The sequence below is a fragment of the Adiantum capillus-veneris genome, chromosome 20 (genome assembly GCF_014529385.1).
Source record: "Adiantum capillus-veneris isolate H3 chromosome 20, ASM1452938v2, whole genome shotgun sequence".
NCBI lineage: Eukaryota > Viridiplantae > Streptophyta > Polypodiopsida > Polypodiales > Pteridaceae > Adiantum > Adiantum capillus-veneris.
The window spans coordinates 115,589,813-115,616,922 of record NC_140950.1 but is presented as its reverse complement, the minus strand read 5'-3'; the positions used below and the strand labels follow the sequence as shown (position 1 = coordinate 115,616,922).

At 43.1% G+C, this 27,110-nt stretch overlaps 1 pseudogene; it reads right to left on the bottom strand.

The window, feature by feature from the left end:
• Positions 1 to 892: 892 nt before the first annotated feature.
• On the bottom strand, positions 893 to 27,050 carry LOC147433134 (uncharacterized; annotated as a pseudogene).
• Positions 27,051 to 27,110: the final 60 nt, after the last annotated feature.

Here is a 27,110-nt window from a genome sequence, read left to right as displayed (position 1 = left end):
ATATTCATAAGCTCCTTAATCCAAGCCAAAGCTCTTGAATTTCATTAGCCATCATTATCATGAGCTCTCTAATCTGAATCCTAAGCTATCTAAGCCGCCTAAACCCATTTAAATTTGGGATTTAAGCCATAAATCTTAAGCCAAATTAGACGTCCATTGGAAGTTCCTATGCCATGACGGGAAGAAGCAGAAGGCAGTACCAAGCATGTCATTATTAATTTTCTTGTTTAGCACCCAGATCAAGCCAGGTTTCATCTTGTAAGGAGCATTAAGCCTCCATTAACGATTGATTAACAATGGATACTGTTGATTAATTGGAATTAGGCGAATTTTTTGTTTTGAACATTGTTGTCGTTAATTGTGTCTGTTGCACCTCTTTCCCCACACCTCTCACAGCCAGGGGCCCGGTGCCTTCCCGGCTCACCTTTCGCACACTTATCCCCCGACATCGTCAAGGACTTGTTGCGCTCGGACAAATAGATGCCGCTTGACATACATACTGGCTAAGTATGTGTTATTTTCAAGTAACCCACTATCGCACATGTATCCTACTGCCTTGGTAAGATTTCTGGCCTTGCTCCCATTGTGCATATCCTGCAATCAATGCACTCCAAGAGACGACGTCCCGAACACGAAGCTCCTCAAGCACTTTTTGTGCCTTTTCAAGTGCACCACATTCGGCAGGTAGGGCTATGCCACATGGCATAGCTAACCTTGCGAAATTGATGCTATACAACCTGCCAAGGGCCAAGGCAGTGCCAAGTATGCCTTTTTTTCCAACAGTCCCTAACTAACAATATCATCGTGAATTCTTTTGCCCATATCAGCATCTTGCATAACACCACATGTCTTCAAGATACAAGCGCAGGTGAATACATTTTGAGAGCTGCCCTCTCATTGCATCTGTCAAAAACAACCTAGAGCTTCCTGGCCCTACCACTATTGGGCGTATCCCGCCATCAAAGCAAAATTTGATGTATCCAAGTAAAAGGGCTCATGTTGTAGGAACATTCCATATGCATGTGTTTGCCCCATCATCCTCATGAGAGGGGACATGGGCTACACATGACCTTGCATTCAGAAACTGGCAGGACTACTACAAATGGACTGAAGGGTACCCCAGCTGTATGAGTTGGGTGCTGCATATTATTGCTGTTGTTGTAGGCAGTGTGAACATGAGAGTATTGGCGAGGATCCCCCATCCATGGAATCATGAATGATGCGGTAGCTGTGTCTGTTGGAATATAGAACGGCATGAAAGATTTGGAATGGTGTGAGGGGTTGGGGCAGTCGAATGCACAAGCATGGAGGAAAGGTGAGAGGGGCGATACACCCATCAAATAGCTGTCAAAACTACCACTAGAAAGCATATGAATATTTGGCAGATCAGTGAATAGTGGTGCTCGTGTCTAAGCAGCAACAGAAGATATGGAGGCAGTCTCTCCTGATGTGTTGCTTATAGTAAGAACCATGCATTAGGGTGATAGTCTTCTCCTTTGCTGATTTCCTTCTTGCTCTTTCTCTAGCCTTGGCCTGTGACGTTGCACAGACTCCGCTCCCAGCAGCTCCAGCCAGGCTCTGTTCCTCATCTTTTACCTTCACAAAGGGCTGCACAGGTTTATTAATTTGGCAATCTCGTCCTTCACAATCACTCCCTCTATCAGGACTTCATCAATGGCCTTGCATTCTTGATCAATCAGTCCCTTTATCGGAGCTTGAATTGCATTCTTGATCAATCAGTCCAGAGCTTTGCTAGGCCGATCACATCCAAGCTTATCCTATATACGCACATCAAAAAATCGAAGCTTGTCCTGTATACATACATCTGTCACGAAGCCCGTTGAGTGTTCTCACTTTGTTGTGCATGTCTATTGTTGTAGACAATCGCATCGTCAAAGGCGACAGAAGAATTGCGTACGAGCAGGGCTGCCTCTTACTTTGCCTGGCTTTGCACTCCAAAAATAACTTTACTAGTTCTTATGTACGGATTCTCAAATCAACGCATGCCAAGTGGCATACCTCCCCTTCCTTTTACTTTGCCTGGCTTTGCGCTCCAAAAATAGCTTTACTAGTTCTTTTGTACGGATTCTCAAATCAACGCATGCCAAGTGGCATACCTCCCCTTCCTCTATCGCAAAAATCGATCTTGCATAATCAAGGTAAAAACCAAGCTCCTCAACATAGAGAAAGTTAGAATAAGGAGGGAGCTTGTGGAAGTAAGCTTTGGAATGAGTTTCTATTTTTACTTTTTTATTTTGACCACCAAAGCCACCCACTCTTCTCGTCCACCACCATCTCCACTTACCCCCATCCCCCAACATCCTCCCTATAAGTCACTTGCTATTCTCTTGCTCTCATCTTCTCCCTGCCTCCATATCTCTTTCTCACAGAATTCTCCCCCCCCCCCCCCCCGCCCCCCCCCCCTTAACCTGCACCCACAACATATCTCTCCTAGTCTCTCCCTCCCCTTACCTCCATGCCTTTTTATCACTTACTTGTCCTATCTCTTACCCATTCAATCTCTCCCCTCCCTTTCTTGCGCAATCCCCAATCTCTCTCTCTCTCTCTCTCTCTCTCTCTCATGCAAGACGGGGTTTATGGAAATGGAGAACAGTTCCATCCACACTATGCACAATATGCTCACGGCAAGCTTGAGAGTCTGAGTATCACACACTACTAGAGTGCTCAGCTCTTGCTCACATCCAAATTTGTTTCCCTCACATCTTCAGGCATGACTTTGACCAACACACTTTCCTCTCCTAGTCACAGTGTGTGCTCTCCATTATGATTCTTATCACCACGATCCTTGAGCATTAAGAATCACTTATCATCCGCACACATAGTACATCACATGTATCTTTGTTCCCATAGGTCATATTTGAGCTCCAAGGACGATAATAAAATCCATCTCTCTCTCTCTCTACATATATATATATATATATATATATATATATATATATATATATATATATATATATATATATATATATATATATATATATATAAGTTTGACTCTCTATCCCTCTATTTCTATACCTCTCATACACTCTAAACATGTCCACTTTCTCTTTTTCCTCCCACCATCACCTTGTCTGTCTGCATCCTTCTCTCACACCCTTTCTTATTGTATCTCTCTCCATCCATCTCTTTAAAAAGATCCCTCTCTCTCTCTCTCTCTCTCTCTCTCTCTCTCTCCCTCCATGTCCCCTCTCTACACACACACACACACACAATAATAGAAGCAATTAGGTTTAGAGAAAACATTATGCTTTTTCCATTGGATTTTGCAAACGACTTTAACACATTATAATGGGATCTATATCCAAAATCTTTACTATGATAGGCTTTGGCCATATGATGAGCATACGTATTTTTATGTCGGTCCAAGGATTTGCTTTTAGAATTCTTGCAATTGGAAAATTTTCCAAACATGTTCACATTGTTAGATCAATCAAGCATGGGTGCCCATTGAGGCCTTCAAGTTTGTTGTCACCACCCATGCGTTGTTTACATATTTGAACAAATAGGTTGATGAGCATTAGCTGCAAGGGTTGCAAGTGGGCAGCAAATGCTAAGCCAATGTTCTTCTATTGACACCCTTTTTTTTTCTTTGAAGTGGTCTATATGAGGAGTATATGGTGGAGCATAAAGTTAATGTAGTTGTCCCTGTAGAACAAGAAAAGAGTATGTGTCCTGAACCAACACCATAGAAAAGCTTGTTTGCGCTCTTGTGCTACCTTGAAGGAGATTTCTCAAGCATCCCACTTAAAACCTAATTGCCTCAATTATTCTCTCTCTCTGTCTCTCTCCCTCTCTCTCTCTCTCTCTCCCCCCATGTAGAGAGAGAGAGAGAGAGAGAGAGAGAGAGAGAGAGAGAGAGAGAGAGAGAGAATGAAATGAAATGAATGTTATTAACGTCTTCAAAAGGCCAAAGTGACCTATGAGACTAGAAAGTTACAATGTGGTGGATCCGATACAAAGTCAGAGTCAGAGTAACAAGATGACAAAAACGAAATGACAAATGTCACAATAAAATACTATGGAATCCTTAACTACTAGGTGTGAACTAAGCAGCTAGCTGGGATAGCTAGATCACAAGAGATCCAGCATCGATCGCTGGCAGATCTCATCAATCTCCTCCATGGTTAGTAGTGTGAGCAGGCGTCGTGCATGTCGAGCCAAAGTGATCCGAATCCTTTGATGCAGCCTCCGCCGATGCTGTGTAATCCTCCGCAGTCGTGGGCGTCTGGATCTTCCCAGCTCAGTCGCTCAGTCGATCAGTGTGCCTCTAGTGTGAGACGACGAGCTTTGCTGTGGTAGTAACTCCTCTGGGTGTCCAGTGGTAGCTCTAAACAAATCTGTGATCTGTCTTTGAGACTGGCTAGCCTCTCCTCTCATCAAGATTTCTCTGTGTCTGCATAGCTTGAGCAAAAACAAACCCAAGCATCTCTGATCCTCGTACTGCATGACTCTGGAGAACGGTCCAAAGCCCTCTCTGAACAAGCAATGGCAGCGGCCTCGTATCTCGTAGTAGACGGGGCAGTGGCATGTGTAGTGCAACTCTGTCTCAGGCTCGATGTCACACAGGGGGCATGTCCTGGCCTCTTCTGGTACTCCGCTGTATCTCCCAGTCTCGATCCGTAGCTGGTGTGAAGATGTGCGTATCTAGCCGATAGCACATCGTATCCCATGAGACAAGTGGGTGTCCGTGTATCTGGGCCTCGTCACAAAACCATCAACCGTAAGTTGGAGGAGATGCTCTCTATAGAAAGCCATCTTCATGCCCAGCTCCTGTGCTGGCTATATCCATGTCCTCCTGGTGTCTAGCTGAGTCAAGTCATGGTGGATGAGCCTGGCGATCTCGGACTGTGTAAGAGTCAGAGAGGGTGCATCCAGTGAGTACTGGAAGGGAGGCAATCTGTCTATGCTGAACCCATGCGCCTAAAACCATGATGTCATCTCTCCATACCAGCATGCTGTATCTCCCTGCATGGCTAACTGTCGAGAGGACTCAAGTGAAAGGCGGGCATATCTGTCTCTGGGAAGTTCCCACATGCGGTGTACATGAAGGAGACAGATCTGGTGAGTGCCTCAACCACTAGTGGGGGGGCAGTTAGCTCTGCTCGAACAATAGCACGTGGTACTGAGACCTTGGCTCTAATGAGCCGCGAGATCATAGAGACTAGAGGCTTCTCCATGTCCCCCCATCCATCACTGCGGCCTGTCCTCCCGTGATGATCCAATGAAGGTCCCCAAATCTCAGCTCCATAAAGCAATGCAAAAGCCACCAGAGTGTCAAAGAGCCAGAGCTTCGTCCGAGGCTCCTGAAGCTGGACCTGTGAACACATCCTTTCCAATCTACCCAATGCTGCATGGGCTCTGGTCAGTCTAGTCTCTGCTGCCCTCCTCAATGAAAATGCTGCCCACTAAAAACCACTCCGAGGTAAGTGTACGCATCTGTATACTCCACAATCTCCTGGCTGTATGTGAATGCTGGCGCTGACCTCCTGATCCACTGTGGGGTGGTATTAAATACCATGACCTTCGTTTTACCAAGGTTGACGGACAAACCACTTTCCTGAGCAAACCTATTCAAAGCATCCAAGTGATGTTGCATCCCCTTCGGAGAGTCGGAGATCAATACAATATCATCAGCATATAACAATAATGGAATCCATGTCCCTGCCAGCTGTGCACCTCTATCACCATATCTCTCAATGTAGTCAGAAACCTCATCCACATACATACCAAATAGAGTAGGAGAGAGCGGGCAGCCCTGCTTCAACCCAATAGTGGAGTGAATTGGTGTGGATAGACCCTTTGAGGTGCATACCTGCCCCACTACTGAACTGTATAATGCCATGACCCCCCAAATGAGCTCTGTGGTTACTCCCATCTGCTGTAATTTGCGCATCAATCTAGCTCTAGGCACGGTGTCAAATGCTTTGTGGAAATCCACAAAGCTACAATAGATCCGTCTCCCACGCGATCTACCCTCCTTGATGATGGCTCTGAGTGTCAAGATATGGTCAAGAGTAGAAAAACCCCTCCTGAACCCTACTTGCCCGTCTGCGCGTATCCCCTCCCTCTCTGCCCATCTACTCAGATGCTGCTCAAGAATAGATGCGTACAACCGTGCCAATGTGTGTCCAATCATGATAGTGCGATAATTCCTAGGCTCCATAGGGTCTCCCGACTTGAAGATAGCTACAATAGTAGATAGGCTCCAAGTATTAGGCAAGTCCTCACACATGGAACGGTTAAACATCATTGCTAGAAGCTCTGCTAGTAGATCTTTGACATGTGTGAAATGCTCAGCCACTAAACCATCATGATCGTATGCTCTCCGAGTCCTCATCCTGTCAATGGCCTTCCTCACCATCTCCGCAGTGAAAAAAGCACATATGTGTGGGCATGGATCGTGAGGGTCGGGAAGGGGGGGCTGCTCAGGAACTGTGTACAGAGATGATGCGTACTGGCCCCAGTCCTCTGTAGAAGTGATGGCGGGGGGGGGAGAGTGCTCCTGAAAGAGCCGCCATGCCTCACGTGAGTCCCGACTCAAGAATAGCTGATATAGATCCTCCTCTAGCCGAGGCAAAAATGCCCTCTTCTTTTGCCGCACTAGGCGTCGGAAGTTAATCTTTGACTGTCTGTGAGTGATGTCCCCCAAAAGAACCTCCCTCTGAAGTCTAGCTCTAGTGTCCCGGCATTCCTCATCATACCAAATGTTCTGGGGCATGCTCCCCGAACGATGTCTCTACTCAGGCTCGGTATGTGGGTATGCCTCTGTTGCTGCATCATGTAGTGTCTGTGTCAATATAGTAGTAAGCCCCTCCAGAGGTCACTCTGGCTCCTCTGTGCATAGGTGTCTGTAGATCCCATCTATGTATACAGAGTCTGTCTCCCGCGTGAAGGTGTAGCGAGTAGGGGCTGCTGTCCATAGCCTGTGTGCTACACTAAACTGAAAAGAGATGGTCATTGACATAAGAGCATGATCCACTGCCACACCAACAGGTCTGGGTCCAACCATGAGATCCTGGATACTAGAGATGAGGCTCGGCTTTGCCATGACATAATCCATTGTGCTGGCTCCATGTCTGTGTGAAAAGCATGTAAAACACCTTGAAGCGGAAAATTTCTGTAGGCCATTCAAGCTGGCCAATCCATGTGCAGTTCCCATGTCTATCAAGTGTCGTCCATACTCAGTGTGTTCTCCATCTTGTGATAGTCTGGATAGGCCTGTCTCTGCAGCATCCAGCTCTCTCAGCATCTCCTCTGAAGTATCATAAAATACTGTCTGATGATGGGCAGTCCTAGCATTGAAATCTCCTAGAATGATGATGTCACCATCTCTAGAGAACTCCCATATGTCATCATCAAGAATAGAGAAAGGGGACTGTCCTCTAGGTGGTGCATACGGAAGCCAATGGCTGGGGCATCAAGGCCCAATTGGAAGCCCGTTGTACTAGCTCACAAGCCACCAAGCAAATTTGAAGCAAATTGGATAAGCCATCGACTGCTTCTGAGGCGGAGGAGAGCTCACCATAGCTGCCACTATCCGCTTGCTCTCAAAGCTTCAACGTTAGTGCTATACAAAATCGATAGCAAACAGGCGCAATACAGAGGTATGGCAGCAAAGAAGTTGAGCAAATTGGGACGTTCAGGCTCTGCAGGTCGAATCACGAGAATTGAAGGAAGCCAAAGGCATTGAGCAAGGCTCACAGGAGGATTGAAGCAAACAACAAACACTTTGAAACGACGCTGGGCATTCAATAGGGCTCATAGATGCAAAAATCCACACACACAGTTCACAGTTTTGATGCAAAAATCGATAGTAGCAGAGATTAAATTGGGTCAATTTTTTTTTTCTCTCTCTCTTTTAAGAATGTGTATGTGAGAGTGTGTTTGCGCGCACGCTCACACACATACACACACAGTTCTCGCTTCAAAGCAGAGATCGAGCGAGAGGGATTCCCCTGCTTGGACAAAAATAAAATAAAAATAATAAATAAAAAAATAAAAAAATATATATATAGAGAGAGAGAGACAGAACATACGCTCTCAGGTGTGTATACACAGGAAAGAGCGAGAAATCAATGCTCTTCGGCTAGCGCTTGGTATGGGCATCACTCAGCATCCCCGGCGGTTTTGGTCTCGCATTGGCGGCTCGGCATTGGACTCGATCGATTTGGTGTCTATTCGGCTAGAGTACTTGCATCCGGCGAACGGAAGTTGGCATTGAGTTTTTTTTTTTTGCTTTGACATACCAGGAGACAGACAAGCGAGAGCGGCTCGGCTCCGCAGTGTCTCCTCGACAATCCCCCCTCCCTCGATAGTGTTTTGGCCTCGATGGTTCTCTACTTTCCAGCTTTGGTGGCACACACCAGCGGATAGAGACTCCGATGGACCATTTCATAGCAGATTTCTCGCGAGCGAGGCTCTTGGACGGCGTTTACAACCACAGGCGGTTGATTGTGCTATGTGTCTAGTTTTTGATCGACGTGCTTTCCAACCGATGAGGTACTGTGCAACAGTTTCCAGACGATTTTGCTCACAGGTTGTGCATTCCTTGCAGTGCAGATTATGCGGCACATGTATGACTGTGTGGGTCATTCCAGAGAGTGGTTTTAGCACGGTTTTGTGCAGTTTCATGCTATGTATGCATTTGCGAATACAGCTTGAGCTAAATATAGCTCGCAGGTAGTAAGTTCACATGTTTACAACTTTTTTGGATAGGTACAGGTCCATAGAGCCACTCATTCAGAAGTGAGCCAATTTGCGAGGCTTTTGACAATGCATGTATATCATTTGTGGATCTGTTTACTGAGACGTTGAGTGTCTCTTGATGCCTTATGCAGTTTTGTTGATATTTTTGAGTTTTTACTTAGTTTTTAGGGAAAACTATGTCAGATTCTTCCCAGATTCTCGTCATATTTTAAGCGTTGTCGTGCGATGGCGCGTTCATAATGTGAAATTAAAGTATCTACCTCACTCTTAATGTTTATGATGTGTGGGACCAAATGCTATAATGTACATAGTGTGATATATGCGAAAATAGATGCCACGGTTGCAGCTCTGTATATACCTTGCGGGGACAGTGAGGCCCTCGACGCGGCACTATGGCATGCTTTTTTCACATAAATATATGCTTAATTTGCTTTGGGAATGTACAAATGTCAAGTGTTTCGAAGTGGCACGCTCGTTTTGCCTAGAAAGTTCAATGCGGGTAATCTCAGCCAAAAATACCAAGTTTCGTGCGTTGGCGTGAAAGACGTGTCCAAAGTGCTTACCAAGTGGGAAAATGAGGTTCAACATGAAATTTGAGCCCAATGCGAATTTTCCACAATTTTAGAGATTTTTTCCAGCTCGTTTGGGCTTTTTACGGACAAAAAGTGACATTTTTGGGCTAAAAATGGCCTAAAAATGATAAAAAATAGCCTTAAAAATACTCAAAATGCCACATCAACGATGCTGGCGTTGTTTCTCAAGTTGTGTGGGAATTTTTAGAGCCAATAATGAGCTCATTTGGGCACATGAGCAAGGAGATACAGCCATTCCTTTACAGGGTGCTAGTGCAGTCTCGTGCTGCTTCCACTACATGGTTGAGGCTGTGAGGCCTCCAATTAGGGTTTCCCTTCCTCAAATAACTACTTGGGCTTTTCCAATGAAGTATTGAAGCTTCCATGAAATGGTCACGATGGAGAATCGAAGCGTAAATTTAGGGTTTTTAACAGGTCGAACGAGCACTGCATCTGTGCAATTGGGAGCGAGGCTACACCTAATCTTCACACACACAAGAGTTTTGAGTTAGTATTAGTTCTTTTTCAAAGTGGAGCTTTCATGGTTGGAGTTTTGTTCCTTTTTAGTGTGTTTTTGGCTTCAAATCCTCTACGCCTTGCTTGATTTTGCTACGAATCCTCACAGTCAGAGGCCCGGCGCTTTCCTAGTCACACTGTGCACTTCCTGACAGCGTATGTACAATTTTACTCTCTGATGGTTTAGTGGTCGAGTTTGACTCCCACTTTGACAGGTTTTTTCAGCATTGTACACACTCTCGCTGGAGTGAGAGTTGCATATGTTCGTGTGGCTACAGACAAATAGTCAAAGACTTTACACATTTTACAGGTTTTTGCATCATTGAGAGACTTGCATGCAATTTTCTTGTGGGATACGTTTTGAGCGTGTTTTCTCACTACTTGTGTATATGGTTATGTGCTTTACGCTCGGTTAAGCTGTTTGTCCCAAACTTGGCTCACTTGGTTTAGTGATGTTGTTTATGCTAGGGGATTGTGGACCTTTGTAAAGTTATTTAACGCATAATGAGCATCGATTTTGATGCGATTTGGATCATGGTTTTCATAATTGTGTAGTGGTCGTGATCTCCCACTCTATTGCCAGTTTGTTATGGTTTATGGTCGAGATTGTGCTTCAGTATTTTGCTCAGTTTATAGGGGAGACTCTGTCAGATTTCTCCTAGGATTCTTGCCATAGTTTGGTTTTTTGGCATCCAGTTAGCAGACATGTGTGATACTTTAGAGTGGACAGTGATGACTCATGAGAGACAGTGGGCTTGTACTTACCGATACATGCGATGTTGGCATTGTGGTCACACAGGGCACATTAAGCGCCTTTGTTTCAAACGTATGAGACAACAATGGAGATGTATGCAAGATGCAAATGAGGTTTTGACACATGCTAGAGCGTTGGCTTCATTTGCATGTGACCGTGATGTCATGTTTTCCTTTAGCGTTCCTACTCCTTACATGTCTTCTACAAGTGACAAACCTTCCTAATGGTTGCTAGATGAGGATGCAGTTTTCCATGTCACATTGCATCGTGCCAATGGTTCAACAATTTCTCTAGTGGGATCTTTGACTGTGTGCACTTGGCAGATGGTTCGGTATTTTCCATTGCAGGTGTAGGAGATGCTTTCTTGTCATTGCCCAGTGGTGCATCATATATGCTACGGCATGTGCGCTATGTTCCTTAGCTGAGACAAAGTTTGATATCAGTGAGAGTTAGTAGATTGTGGGTGTCAAATACTTCTTCAAGAGCAGTCTTTCCATATGCATTGTGGTTCATTAGTGATTTTCAGAGGAGCCTGCAATGGCTTGGTATATCCTATTCTGGAACGGTGTCGTAGGGTAAAATAGGAATCCTCTATCCGCTAGAAAAAGGACTAATGACTAGGCTTTATTGTCTCTACCTCATAGTTGATGACGACTATGATTTCAAGAGAGAGGTAATGTCATAATAACTAATATCTAATTCTCCTAAATGATTTTCTCATGTTAAACTGATCATTTAATATGGGGAAATACCAGGGGAGAAAAAGCTAGAATATTGGTAAGGCTAGCAGACTGGTCACAGTAGGGATCCAAAGGAGGGAAAATAGGGATCCAAAGAGGGACCATCTGCAAAAGAGCAATGTGCATCAATGGGCTTCAAAGACCCTAAGGTTCAGCCCATTAAGACTTCCAAAAAGCTTAGGTTTTAAAGTTCAAATGAAATGTCAATGGTCAATCCTTAGGGAAATTGGATGCTTTGGGAAGACGACAAAGTCTTCCCACATCCCTAGATGGGAGGGGGCGAGCCCTAAAGGTAGGGGAAGAGATAGAAGTGGTGAGAGAACACACACACACACACACACACACACACACACACACACACACACAAACTCAAGGTTTCCCTTTACACAGAGGGCATATTAGACACATGTCAGGTTCCTAGCCTAGTTGCCCCCAATTCCCGTTCAAATCCTATTGGATGGCCATAGAGGTGGGCCAATGAGAATTAGGCTAGAGTAAATTTAGTCTAATTAATTTAAAAACATTTGATAAAAGAAACAATGCAAATTAAGTCTCCTAGAAGATTATTGGATAGCTTGCCAAGAGGTCTAATGAGAATTAAGCAGCCCAATGGCTTGCTTAATTCCTATTGGCCAAAGGGAAAAAAGGTCTAATGGGGATTTAAATGCATATATTTGAATTACCTAAACTCTCACTAAAGGGAAAAGAGGGACACTTGTCACAAGGCTCTCCATTTGACCTCTAATTTCCTATTAGCTAAGCTTGGCATGAGGCAATGAGGGGCCAAGAGGAGGAAACAACAAGAGGGGTCGACCAAGAGTGAAAGGAGGCTGATTTTGCAAGGCATTATGGCACACATAATCACACAAACTCATGTGTGAAGTAAAGAAGACTATCTCCTTCTCAAGCTTTAATGGAAAGCTCATCATCTACTCCAAGCTTGTGAGAAGGGAGGCCTACACCAACAACTCTTGGCTTTGTGATGCAAATCCAACCCAAGAGCCAAGATCCAATGCATGCTCATCTCCTCTACCATGCTAATTACTAAGCTATGCTAAGCTATTAAGAGTGATTATGTGAGGAAAAATACTTGTTTCTTGTAGGAATACTTCTTCTTCCTCTAGATCAACTCTCATACCCTGCTAGCTCTCACCATCTTCAAAGGTGTGTGAGGTCTTGGGTCTGAGACTGTGAGGGAATTGATGTTGTGTTTTTTAAGTGTAAGCTTGATGCTTGAACCTTCCATCTTCATTGCACCAACAAGTTATTGAAGGAACACAAAGTATTGTATTGTAAAATGTCACCCTTGGGGGAAACCTATAATACAAATCCTTTTGGAGGGGTGACTGACTCCATGTACATCCGGTCCTCAACTATTGTCAATAGCTTACTTTCTCTCTCTTTTTGAAGTATTGTTCATGCCTAATTCTAACGAGGTGTTATGCTTGTGTTGCTCTCTCTCCAACCAAGCACTCTTGCTATGCTCATTAGGAATCTATTCTTAATGAAATGCTCACTATGTCTATGTTAATTTCGGCTACACATAAGTTACTATCCCATTAAATGTTACATTGGTATCAGAGCACAAGGTTTCTCTTTTCTTGCTCAAGAAGAGAGGTCCTCAAGCTAACTATAAATGGTTGGTATTATTAATTACATATGAGTAAGTAGAATAGGGTTTTATCAGCCTTGCAGTGCACCTACTTCATGTAGATAACGCGGAAACACCGTCGAGAGCTATGGTCTTAATAGTGGAGTCCTATGGGGCTTGCCTACGACTTAACCGCTATTGAGCTATTAGAAGCTTGACAGGAGCCGGTGTTGTTTTGGTGGTGAAAGACCCTCTCTTTTATTCCTTGCAATTACTGATATTCGAGCTGTGGGTACAGGAGCTTGAGTGCTTTTCTAAAGGGTTAAGAGGAGTAGCAACTAGGGCTTGAAGTGCCAAAGTATACTTAAAAATTACACCTAAAATTTGTTAGAATGGCTGACAATATTAAAGAGAGTGAAATTAAATGTTGATAGCTTTGATTTTGCTAATGAAAGAGCAACTAATGATGCCCCTATGCTTGTAAACTATCTTGTTTCTAGGCTACAACAAGCCCTGGGCAACCCATCCCTCCAAGGTGAAGCGCTACAAAAATTACGCACCCATGGTATTCTCCAAACTCCCCACCAAGAAGAGAGAGTACCTAGGAAGCCTCCTAGTGAGACTTCCAAAAGAGGACTCTCTCCGATAAGGGAAGAAGAAGAGGATCCGTACGAAGGGCTCAAAAATCTACTATTCGATGATGCATCTCCTTTCCAAAGGAGAACTCAAGTTTCAATGGTAGAGCCCCCATGTAAAGAAGGAGAAAGAAGTGAGTCTCCCGCCACCTCGGTGGAGATGGCTCCCCAAAGACGGCGGGCAAAACGCTCTCCAACACCCGCCTAAATAGAGAAGACCATCGCATACTTCTCTACACCATAGTTTAAAGAGGGACGAGAGAAAAAAGAGAAGAAAAAGGCGAGAAAGAGGTCATCCTCTTCTCCATCTTCTTCATCGTCTTCCTCTTCTGAAGAAAGTGATGCTACAAACAAGGAGGAACAAAGGGAAGAAAAAGGCGAGAAAGAGGTCACCCTCTTCTCCATCCTCCTAATACTCTTCCTCTTCTGAAGAAAGTGATAGTTTAGCTCTTGAACCACCTAAAAGAAGAGGCCATAGGAAATCCTATGCCACTTGGAAGAGGTAGTCCAAGCTCAAAAAGTTCAAAGAGGGAGGAAAGAACATCTCTTTTCTTACCTAGAATGACACTTTTGGTGCTACGGAGAAAGTCTTGGCCTTTATCCAACAATTTGATGCGGCGTTTGGAGATGAGGTCTTCACGGAGTCCTCTAAGCTATGCCATGTAGCTATCATTTCTGCAAGGCAATGGTGGTCTAGCCTATGAGCAAACGGTGAAGCTCCACGAATGTGGAAAGCTTTAAGAGCTTCCATCATGAAGCAGTTTTTGGCTACTGATTCCAAAGACAAAGTACTCACCGAATGTGAAGCTTGAAGGTCTCCCCCTACGAATCTATTCACAAATATGTAGACAAGTTTTGGGATTTACATCTCAAAGCCACTGTCTTCAAATAGATAGATTTTGGAGAGCAAAAACAACAATTTTGTGCGGGTTTAACTGAGGATATGGTGGAGTATGTTAACTCCCAAAGTTCACGCACCATATCTGTGGTCATACACCATACCATGGCGGCTTCATGAATCAATTTCCAACAAGGGGCTAAGAGAAATCTTAAGCCCATGGAAAACAAGGACCATAACGAGCCTAAGGGGAAGGACAATGTCCAAAAGTCTCCCAAAGGCAACGTCAACAACAACAAAGCTAACGAGAAGGGAGTTTATAAAGGCAAAAATAAACTCTCTCCTGAAGAGCTAGAGCGTTATCGGAAAGATAATCGTTGTTTCAAGTGCGGGGAGCAAGGGCATGCCTATCGTGCTTGCCCCCACAAGAATACATGTAATGAGCTTCCTGGAGCTACCTTGGTCAAAATTCAAGAAGAGGATGCTCATCACAAACGATATCCTCTATGCCATGCTTGGGAAAAGGTAAGAGAACATGATGCTTTTATTCTCTTTGACCCTGGTTCTACTGACAATTTCACATCCACAAAGTTGGCCACCAAGCTAGGCATCCAAGCCTATGAGATGGGAGATGTCCTACCTACCGATGGTGCTTTCAAGGGGAAAGAAGCCTCAATCACTCCCTTAATTGGGAAATTGAGGCTCCATGTCCAAAGGTATGTGGACAAGGAGGATTTCTTTATCTCTCCTCTCAAGCATGAGGATGTGATCCTAGGGGCACCATGGTTTGATCGCATGGATACCAATGTTAAATTCCCTGAAAGGAAAATCTACTTTAGGTTCAGGGAAAAAGATATGTACATAGATGCTAAGGAGTTGGGTAGTACCATACCTCTTGTACATAAGCAAGTTTTCAATAAGTCAATAAAGAGCTCTATTTCCGTGTACGTGATTTTTGTTAAAGATCCTCAAAATGAATCTAATGCTTTAGCAAAAGAAAATATAATTATCAACAGGAATTAGAGTTATCCAATTTTCTCAAGGGGTTTCAAGATGTTTTTATTCACGATATCCCTTGTGAACTACCTCCAAAATGAGGCAATGATGACCATGCAATTGAACTTCTTCCAGGAAGTTCACTGCCTAATAAACCTCCTTATAGAGTTTCCCAAGATCAACAAGAGGAGATTATGCGGCAAGTGCATGAGTTAGTTGAGAAGGGCATGGTTAGGCCTAGCTCATCTCCATTTTGTTCACCAGTGTTATTAGTGCAAAAGAAAGGCGACACATATTGTATGTGTGTCAACTATAAAGCACTAAATAGGATCACTATCAAGAATAGGTTTTCCGTTCCACGGGTAGAAGACCTATTTGATAACCTACAAGGGTCTACCTACTTCAGTAGGATTGACCTAAAAAGTGACTAGCATCAAATAAGGATAGTTGATCAAGACATTGTAAAGACCGCATTTTGCACTACATTTGGTCTTTACGAGTACATTGTCATGCCTTTTGGTTTGACCAATGCACCAGCCACATTTAACCGCTTGATGGAGAAGCTATTTAGGCCTCACCAAACCTTTACTAGAGTGTTCTTTGATGATATAATCATCTACTCTAATTCACTAGATGAACACAAGCAACACCTCCAGGTAATATTTCAAGTTTTACGAGAGAATAAACTTTATATTAAATGAAAGAAAAGTGATTTTTTTTAACAAGAGATTCAGTATTTAGGTCACATTATCTCTCAAGATGGCATACAAATGGATCCATCCAAGCTAGAGGTAATAAAAGGATGGCCTAATCCAAGGAATCTACATGAACTAAGAAGCTTTATATGTATGTGTGCATACTATAGATGCTTCATAGAAAAGTTTTCACAATTCGCGGGATTACATGACCTAACAAAGAAAAACGTTATGATCCACCAAGGAGAAAAATGCTTTCAAAAATCTTAAAGAAAAGCGTATCTCTCAACCTATGCTTACACTGCCGGATCTCTCAAAGCCATTTGAGGTCCAATGCGACGCTTGTGGTGATTGCCTTGGAGCTGTTTTGCTTCAAGAAGGGCACGCCATAGCCTATCAAAGTCGAAGGCTTGACTCTGTTGAGCAAGCTCTAGGCATATATGAGAAGGAATTCTTAGCAGTTTTACATACTCTAGACTCGTAGAAGCACTATTTATTGGGGACTCCTTTCATTCTGCGGATGGATCACCAAAGCCTTAAGTACTTCATGATGCAGACCAAGCTCTCCAACAAACAAATGAGGTGGTCAAATTTCCTTTCGCAATTTCATTTTCATATTGCTCACATAGTTGGCAAGCATAATCAAGTAGCCGATGCACTCTCAAGACGATCGAGAGTGAATGCGGTTTCCATAGCAACTCACAATGATCTATCTTCTATGATAGATGAGTACGCTATTGATCCTGATTTTAGAGATGTGATTCTAGCCCTTGCACTAGGGAAGAAAGAAGAACCATTTACCCTACAAGATGATTATCTTCTCTATGGCAATAGACTATGTGTTACTAACTCACTATATGAGAAATTAATGTATGAATCTCATGCTCCTCCTTATGCCGGTCATAGAGGGATTCAGTCTACCCTAAAAGGGATTGAAACATATTTCTATTGGCATGCCATGAAAGCAAACATACAAGAGTATGTTTCAAAATGTGTGGTATTCCAAAAGACGAAGTTTGATAGAGGGAAGCAACTTGGATTGATTCAATCTTTGCCAATCCCTAATTCACCATGGGAGAGCATATCCATGGATTTTATCTTTACTTTGCCCAAGTCCATCCATGGGAATACAGGAATATGTACGATAGTAGGCAGGTTTGGCAAACAAGCACATTTCATACCTGTCAAAAAGACTATCAAAGCCCATCGAATGGCAACCCTCTTTATATCACAAATCTTCAAGTACCTCGGCTTGCCAATATCCATAGTGTCGGATAGAGATCCTAGAATGACCAATAACTTCTCGAAGGGTCTCTTTGAGAGTTTAGGTACAAGGCTAAACTTCTCTTCGGCCTATCATCCCCAAATGGATGGCCAGAGTGAAATAGCTAACCTAGCAATTCTTGATCTACTAAAATATTATGTCACAGAAGTAGATCAAAAGTCCCAATGGGAGAAGTACTTACCCTTAGTGGAGTATGCGTACAATGACACTGTACATACTTCCACGGAAAAAGAACCTTTTGAGGTAATTGAGGGAAGATCAAAAAGTCCCTTGCTACTCAAGGTACATGGGAAGATCTTTGTTGTAGATGAATATAGCCGTGAGCTACAAGAATCTTTCCAAAAGATTAAGAATGCTATATCCATCTCTCAGCAAAGGCAAAAGGCTGCTCTATTGATAAGCACAAAAGAGCCCTAGCCTTTAAACAAAATGATTGGGTCTTGCTTAAGTTTCCCAAGGCTCGATTAAAGCACACAATGGGCAAGAATCCTACGGGACACCAGAAGTACTATGCTAAATTAGCAAAAAGGTACTATGGCCCCTTTCAAATTCTTAGGCCAATCAATGAGATGATCTATCAACTTAAGTTGCCCAAGCATTGGCTCATACACAATGCTTTTCATGTGAGCCTACTAAAGCCTTACAAAGAAGAGCCACCTCAAGAAGCAATCATTGAAGACCCACCGGAGATAAAGGATCAAGAAGAGGTGATGCAACCCGAGTCCATTCTCCGACACAAAGACAAGGTATTACGAGGCGGTAAGACTATCCGATGATATCTTATCAAGTTTAAAAACTATCCTTTTGAAAATGCTAGATGGATGCATGGCATACAATTAAAGGATACTCTAAACCTTGTCAATGCTTACAATGATTCCCTAGAGTAAGAAAATGTAAATATGTATAAATGAACAAAGTTTTTGTCTTATAAGACTCGCTTTTTCTTTATTGTGCACAAATGTTGAGAAGTATGCATCCTTAGGATCAAATTTGCGGAGACGATGTCTCCCAAACACCAAGTAGAGCTTGTCACTCTACTATGGAAGATTGATAGGATTAATGCGCATGCATGCTTGTGGCAGTTTAGGCTCTCAAATGCCAGATGGGTTAGTCATCCATTTTGGAATGGTGTCGTAGGTAAAATAGGGATCCTCTACCCTCTAGAAAAAGGACTAATGACTAGGCTTTATTGTCTCTACCTCATAGTCCATGACGACTATGATTTCAAGAGAGAGGTAACGTCATAATAACTAATAACTAATAACTAATTCTCCTAAATGATTTTCTCATGTTAAACTGATCATTTAGTATGGGGAAGTATCAGGGAAGAAAAAGGTAGAATATGGTAAGGCTAGCAGTCTGGTCACAGTAGTGATCCAAAGGAGGGAAAATAAGGATCCAAAGAGGGACCATTTGCAAAAGAGCAATGTGCATCAATGGGCTTCAAAGACCCTAAGGTTTAGCCCATTAAGACTTCCAAAAAGCTTAGGTTTCAAAATTCAAATGAAATGTTCAATGGTCAATCCTTAGGGAAATTGGATGCTTTGGGAAGACCACAAAGTCTTCCCACATCCCTAGATGGGAGGGGGCAATCCCTAAAGGTAGAGGAAGAGAGATAAGTGGTGAGAGAACACACACACACACACACACACACACACACACACTCAAGGATTCCCTTTACACAGAGGGCATATTAGACACATGTCAGTCCCTAGCAGAGTTGCCCCCAATTCCTGTCGTTCAAATCCTATTGGATGGCCATAGTGGTGGACCAATGAGAATTAGGCTAGAGTAAATTTAGTCTAATTAATTTAAAAACACTTGATAAAAGAACAATGCAAATTAAGTCTCCTAGAAGATTATTGGACAGCTTGCCAAGGGGTTTAATGAGAACTAAGCAGCCCAATGGCTTGCTTAATTCCTATTGGCCAGAGGGAAAAAAGATATAATGGGGATTTAAATACAATATTTGAATTACCTAAACTCTCACTAAAGGGGAAAGAGGGACACTTGTCACAAGGCTCTCCATTTGACCTCTAATTTCCTATTGGCTAAGCTTAGCATGAGCCAATGAGGGGCCAAGAGGAGGAAACAACAAGAGGGGTCGACCAAGAGTGAAAGGAGGCTGATTTTGCAAGGCATTATGGCACACATAATCACACAAACTCATGTGTGAAGTAAAGAAGACTATCTCCTTCTCAAGCTTTAATGGAAAGCTCATCATCTACTCCAAGCTTGTGAGAAGGGAGGCCTACACAACCAACTCTTGGCTTTGTGATGCAAATCCAACCAAGAGCCAAGCTCGAATGCATGCTCATCTCCTCTACCATGCTAATTACTACGCTATGCTAAGCTATTAAGAGTGATTATGTGAGGAGAAATACTTCTTTCTTGTAGGAATACTTCTTCTTGCTCTAGATCTACTCTCATACCCTGCTAGCTCTCACCATCTTCGAAGGTGTGTGAGGTCTTGTATCTGAGACCGTGAGGGAATCGATGTTGTGTTTTTCAAGTATAAGGTTGGTGCTTGAAGCTTCCATGTTCATTGCACCGGCAAGTTATTGAAGGAACACAAAGTATTGTATTGTAAAATCTCTCCCTTGATGGGGGAAACCTATAATACAAAGCCTTTTGGAGGGGGGATCGACACCATGTACATCCGGTCCTCAACTGTTGTCAATAGCTTAATTTCTCTCTTTTTTTGAAGTATTGTTCACGCTTAAATCTAACGAGGTGTTATGATTTTGTTGCTCTCTCTCCAACCAAGCACTCTTGCTATGCTCATTAGGAATCTGTTATTAATGAAATGCTCACTATGTCTATGTTAATTTCTGCTACACATAAGTTACTACCCCATTAAATGTTACATATATAGAGAATAAGGGGGAGCTCACTTTGCGACTTGCTCCACCCACAAAGCACCTTGTACTCTCTCCTTCTTCCCTTCTTGCACGCACACACCACATCACATACACACATTCCGCACACTTCACTCTTCATGATACACCAAGCACAAGCAAAACATGAGGGTCTAGATGCATCTCTCTCTCTCTCTCTCTCTCTCTCTCTCTCTCTCTCTCCGTATATATCTTTTGTGTGTGTGTGTGTGTCTCCCTCCCTTCGTATATATCTTTCATGTGTGTGTGTGTGTGTGTGTGTGAGAGAGAGAGAGAGAGAGAGAGAGAGAGAGAGAGAGAGAGAGAGAGAGTAGATTCCAAGGATGTGATGACATCGACATCAAAATCAACAAGCCGCAATCATGTGTTTTTACAACAATTTAGCTTTAGGGCATTAGCATATGACACATCACATCCCTCTTCGTTGCCTCTTGTATTCCATCAAGTAAAGCATTCAAAATTAAACTAATATCAATTATCTTTGACATTTTTTTTGAATGGGGCTTTGGTGTCTCCATCGTATGAGCTTCAACCATGGTTTCCTTGAATCCATAAATGATACAATATTTATTTGATGGTATACTTGCTTTAAAATCAAGAGATGGTGGTTTTAGTAGCCAATCCTTTCGAAGCACTCCGTTTCCTTTTGCATATCTTGATTAAATCCCTTGTCTAGGGACCCACATGCTACCTCACATTGCTTTGTTAACCATACTCATATCAATGTGTCCCTATTTCTTCCCTTTAATTGCATGCTTCTTTGATTAAGTGGCTAAAAGGTCGGAGTACAAGCTTGTCGTTTCTTGAAGAATGGTCGTGAAGGTATATACATGCAACCAAATATCTCTCTCTCTCTCTCTCTCTCTCTCTCTCTCTCTCTCTCTCTCACTCAATGTGCAATCATATTGAGTATCAAATAGAGATGTCCATTTCCAAACAATTAATCATATGAAGACCGATATAGAACGTGAGCATAAAAAGCCCATAGCCAAGATGGCAATAAAGAGGATCCAAAAGTGAATGTTGTCGTCGAGAGTTCATCCTTGCAATGTCCCCAATAGCTCTCTCTCTCTCTCTCTCTCTCTCTCTCTCTCTCACACACACACACACACACACACACACACACACACACACACACACACACACACACACACACACACACACACACACACACACACACACACACCTCATGACTAGCTAGAACAAGTAAGCAACGGAGAAGAGAAGAAGGCGAGTGGTGAGGGAGGTTGGGGGCCACAAGTAGTTGATGTGTCTGCTGCCTCTCTCTCTGCCTATCCAAGGGTGGATCTCTCTCTCTCTCTCTCTCTCTATTTTATAAATGCCAAAACTATGACTCATCGTTATCAAATGGATACAACATTAGCACATACTCGCATATTCTCATCTTGTTCCTAATCTTCTCCATAACCCACAAGAATCTTTGCTTGTGAGTTACATACACCCCCAGAGGGGCTCCCAAGTGCCGAAATATCTTCTCGGACCGCAGATCAAACGAGTCGTTCTCAGAGAGAGAGATCAATCTTGATTTTTCAATACTACACTTCAACCTTGATGATAATGCATACACTTACATAATTTCTAGAGCCTTTCTGATAACCTGAGGGCACACGTTGAGGAAGAGCAAGGAGTCATCTGCAAAAATCTTTGCCAAAAACTAGATATTGTTAATGAGAGTCAAACCTTGAATCTCCCCTTTAGCAGCACTGTCTTCGAGTAATGTTACCAGAGAATGGGATACGATGGCAAACATTAGATGGAAAAGTGGTCAGCCCTGGTTTATTGATCTTTTGACCTTGAATGCACCCACAATTCTCTCAATGGAGAGGAGCTCCGATTGGCTACCAGCACCAAGGGTACTGACTAGCCGGCACATCCACGACCCAAAGCCTAATGACTTCATGAAATCTTCAATGAATGACCATGTGATAATGTCATATGCTTTATCCAAATCCAATTGGAGCAGAATACACTCTTGCTTAGTGAAAGTAACATATTTAATGCTGACCATTGCTACAAGAATGCTATCATAAATTGATCTTCCCTTAATGAATCCATGTTGGTGGGGAGTGTGAGGACTTTGTCCAGGAGGGGGAAGAGCTTGAGAACTATACTTTTGGTGATAATTTTGTAGGCTACTAAAATTTAACATCATCATTATGGGGCACCAGTGCTTCAATTGGGAGCAATAAACTTGTTTGGGAGTAGGCTTAATGAGGCCTCTTTTAATGCTTAAGTCCATGACTCCATCAACCAAGGCTTGGTTAGCCATTCGTGTGATAGGAGACTTAAGATCATCCCAAAATTCATTGAAGAACTTAGTAGTCAATTCATCCCAACCAAGAGGCCTTTCTTATTTGAAGGCTTGCAGCATGAGAGATCATTCATCCTCAATGAAGGCCTTCTCTAGGAGGTTGGCTTCAGACATGGATATCGTTCTTTTGACACTCCCAAGAAGAGTAGCTATGTCGTCCTCCATTTCAAGAGAGTGGGCCTTGGGCTGGCCTATAATCTGTTGCAGGTGGTTAGGTCCATTTTATTCGATCATTTATATCATTTCCATCCACATTTGTGAGCAAGTGGACCAGGCCCCAATTTCTTTTGACTTTGAGGGCCCTAAAGAAGTGTGCATTAGTTGGTCCATTTTATCCAATCCTTTATATCATTTCCATCCACATCTGTGAGCGAGTGACCAGGCCCCAATTTCTTTTGACTTTGAGGGCCCTAAAGAAGTGTGCATGGTTGGTCTCCTCTGGCTGGAGAAAGGTTTCTCTAAATAGGATTCTAGCCTTCCTCACCTCCTCAAGTTGGTGATCTATTAAGTCCACTTTAGCTTCAAGCCATCTTGGCAAACCCTTCTTGTTTTTTGGTGGTTAGAAGCTCAACTTTGTCAGCGAGCTATTTAAGACGCTTCTCATGGTATTTCTTCCTTCTAGGTCCACAATTTTGATTGCTTTTCTCATATTCTTGGCGAAAATATCTTAGGACCAGCCGTCTTTCCAAGGCTTTGAGGGTCAAGGCTTTTGAAGAGTGGGTCTTTAAAGAGGTGAGCCTCTGTTGAGAGTAACTTTTTAGGCTCTTGCTTGATGCTTGCTTTAGACCATACAAGCTCTTCTTTAATCTGCAAACCATTTTCTCCTTATCCTTTACTTCATATCCCTTTGGTTGAAGCATGTAAATCTCCTCCTCCAATTCACCATGAGGGAATATTATATTTACATCCATTTGCTCAAGATTTAAGTCATGAGTAGCCACAAGGCTTAGGACAAGCCTAATTGAGTTCATTTTTATAACATGAGAAAATATTTCATTGAAATTAATACCTTTCTTTTGAGAAAACCCTTTTACCACAAGCCTAGACTTGTACCTTTTCTTCTCACCTTCTTCTTCCTTCAGCTTGTACATCCATTTGTTCTGCAGTGCCCTGGAATTGGAGCTGATCTCTTGAGACAACTAATTCCAGTGTTGAAGGATTTCAGCTACTAGTGTGGGAAGATTTCAGACAGCAGACTGGACAGAAATTAGAGACTAGAGTGAAATGTGGATACTGAAATAAGAATCAGACTTATAGACTGGAATAAGGTTCAGATTCAGATTCAGATTCAGATTCAGAAGACTAGACTAGAAGTAAGTATCACTGAAATATATACCATGATTGAGATTACAGATAAAGATTATAGCGAATATGATTACAGAGAGAAAGTACAGCCGACAATACTGCACTGATGCTCAAGTACAATTATAGCCCAAAGCGCTAACACAAGTGATAACAATTGCCAACCCGATAATAATGTAATGGGCCCTATTTATACACTTCAATTTTACTGTAGTAATTACTCTAGTAATTACTAAGTAATTCGCTGCCCATCTTCTAAGAACACGTTTCCACATGGTGATTATCCAGGCGTCTACATCCTTCCCTTCTTTCTTGAATTTTTTGGCAAGATTCCAAAATTTCTGAAAAATTCCCCTTTCTGATTCTGATGTGAGACTGAAAAATCCATCGTCTGGTTCTAATGTTGGGATGCCAGCTTGACCACATAGAAAATGGCCATTCAAAGATTACGAGTAGGAGTTCAAGAAGGACCAAGGATTGCAGGAGGCAGTGGAAAAGGCCAAGGTGGAGCTCTCACTAGGCCAAGGTGGAGCTCTCATCAGGCCAAGGTAGAGCTGTCATATCTCCCTGCCTGCTGAGAAGAAAAGTCACCACTGAATTCTGAGATGGAACCACCCAGTATCTTTCCATTGGACCGTCTTCCTTTTGACTTTGCTCTTTGACCGGTATGGTGTTTGAGAAGTCCCAGCACCAGCATTCTCCTTCTGAATCAGTTGGTAAATGGCCTCCTGCTCAAGCTGATCCCGCCGGTCTGTGGTCATCTCTACCTCATAAGGCGTGAGAGAATGATAGGTTTTGGTGTCAGGATCATAGAGTGTACGCCTGCCCTTGCTCAGTTTGGTTCTGGCCAGCTTATGACAATGCAAAGCAGTATGGATCCATCCTTCTGAAAGAGGCTGATTTGTTTTGACGCGAGCTTTGAAAAGAATCTCAGCCATCTCCCTGTACTGCGGTGCCATACCCGACTTTGCTGCAATGTCTTTTTCAAGAAATTTGGAAGATTCGACCGTGAGTTGTAGAAACTGATTAGTAATCCTGGTCAATCCTCTGACTTGAATCTTCCACTGGCCCATACACAGCTGAATCCTATGCAGCTCCTCTTTCATTGCCTGAATGTCATTGATTTGGAGAGCATCATTGAGCAATGTCTGCCAAGTCTTCCATTCCACAGTTGATCGCTCATACCAATCCTGAAGCTCATCAGTTATTTTGAAATATGTGAGTCGATCAACTGGTTCTTGATGTTGAGGATACAGCCCTGGAAAGAATCCAGTTTCTCTTGTTGGAACAACATACAAGAGAACTGGAGAATCAGACACAAATTCTAGGAAATTGAGAACAACCTGGTTCTTCTACTGCATCATCTTTCTGGTGATTCTCACTAGCTGGAACAGGGTTCGGAGAGCAGTTGCGTGTGCTTCTACTGACATTCGTGTTTGAGGTCCTCTGCTAGTGGCTGTCTGGTCCTCAAGAATGGCTTTGACTCTCTGATCCAAAATACCTATGGCAGCTTGCATTTATACGAGAACTTCCTTAAGTTGTACCCTAACATCCTTCATGCAGCGGTAAGTTGGTTTGTTACCCAGCAAAAGTTCTAGTTCTAGAGCTAAGGACCGACAATCTGCAGTAGACTGCCTTTGCCAGTGCGGGTTTGCCACTTTCTCGTCAGCATTGAGTATCCATTCTAGAACTCGTTCCAACAACTGGACTGTACTGGGATGCGAAGGTAGTCTACAAGCTTCTTTATCATGGAAAGCAACTGATTTCCAATGTTCTACCATTTCCCTGGCTCCCACATATAGTCTTTGAAATCTTTCCAAGTCAGTCCAGAGAGCATCATCCTCCAGATACTGTCTGGTAATGGAGGCCTGTTGATGTCTCAGTTGCTTATTCAGAGTAATGAGCTTCAGTGAATGTTGATGATCAGCCACTGGTCCCTCATCCTGAACTTTCATTTTCCCTTTAGCCTCTCTGTTGTGATGGGACTGATCAGTTGGCTGATTCCCAGTGCTACTGGGCTGCTGCTCTTCAGTCTGCTGATTACCCGATTGGTGCTCTTTATCTTGTCCTTCCGGCTGACCCTCATTCTGGTATGGGTGGTCTGGCTGTGACTGGCCTCCTTCATCTGGCCCTGTCCCACCAGTACCAGGTCCTGGAGGTGGAGATGGTGGTGGGGCATCATCATCGTCCTTTGTATGCCCAATTTCTTGATCATCCTCCTCCTGATCAGCTACATCTTCTTCATCTTCTTCATCCTCATCCGGGGAAGTCTGTTGCTCAATATAATCCATTACAGCTTGGTCCATCAAAGCATTATTGAACTCACCCACCTTGTCCTGCAAATCGCTCTACATACTTTCCATCAAGGACTTTAAATTTTCTAAGTCAAAAACAGCATTGCCTGAAGGGTTTAAAATTTCAGACAAGCTATTGTAGATGTATCTGTCAGCAGCGAACGCTTCAGAGCTGTATGGTGCAATTGCAGCTTTCTAAATTTTTCCCGCTTCATCCTGAGCATCGTTTCAGCTCCCTCGGCAGCTCTCAGTACTTCATTCCTTTGACTTTTGATGGTCATAATTTCAGACTCAGCCTTAGCTAACTTTTTGTTCAACAACTCCTGAGTCCTTTCTGATTGAGCTTCCAGTACCCTGTGTTGTATGTTCTGCACTTCCTGGTCTTTCTGGAGTGTTTCAATCTGATGCTGTGCTTCTGCTAAGTCAGCTTTAAGCTTTTTGACTTCGTCTTCTGATCCAGCAGTCTCCACCAATTGTCCCATACAACTGAAAAATGGTATTCCAAGAAGACTGTATTAGTACTGAACATCTGTCTTTGACCATGGTTGGATCAGAATCAACAGGTTCATATATTGCCACTGGAGCCACATAGGGTAAAGTTGCATAATCAGCTTTGCTGAGCAAAAGTTGCCCTCTCAATTTTTGAGTTTGCATTTGCTGCAACTTATCCTGTTTTACCAGTTGCAGAGGGTTTCCAGTAATGGCAGGAACTCCACTAGACAAAGTTGAGAGCGCTGGACCTTCCCCTTTGTCTAGTTGACTCTTGCCTTTGTCCCCTGAATGGTCTGGTATCTTCTCAACAGTGTTGACTGGCTTGACATGATCTTTCCCAGATCCAGTAGCAGCTGTATTTTTGACAACTGGCTGGTCAGGCATAGTCTTCTAAGCAGATTGCTGCTCAGTTTTACTCATCTCTGCTTTCTCAGTGCTTACTGC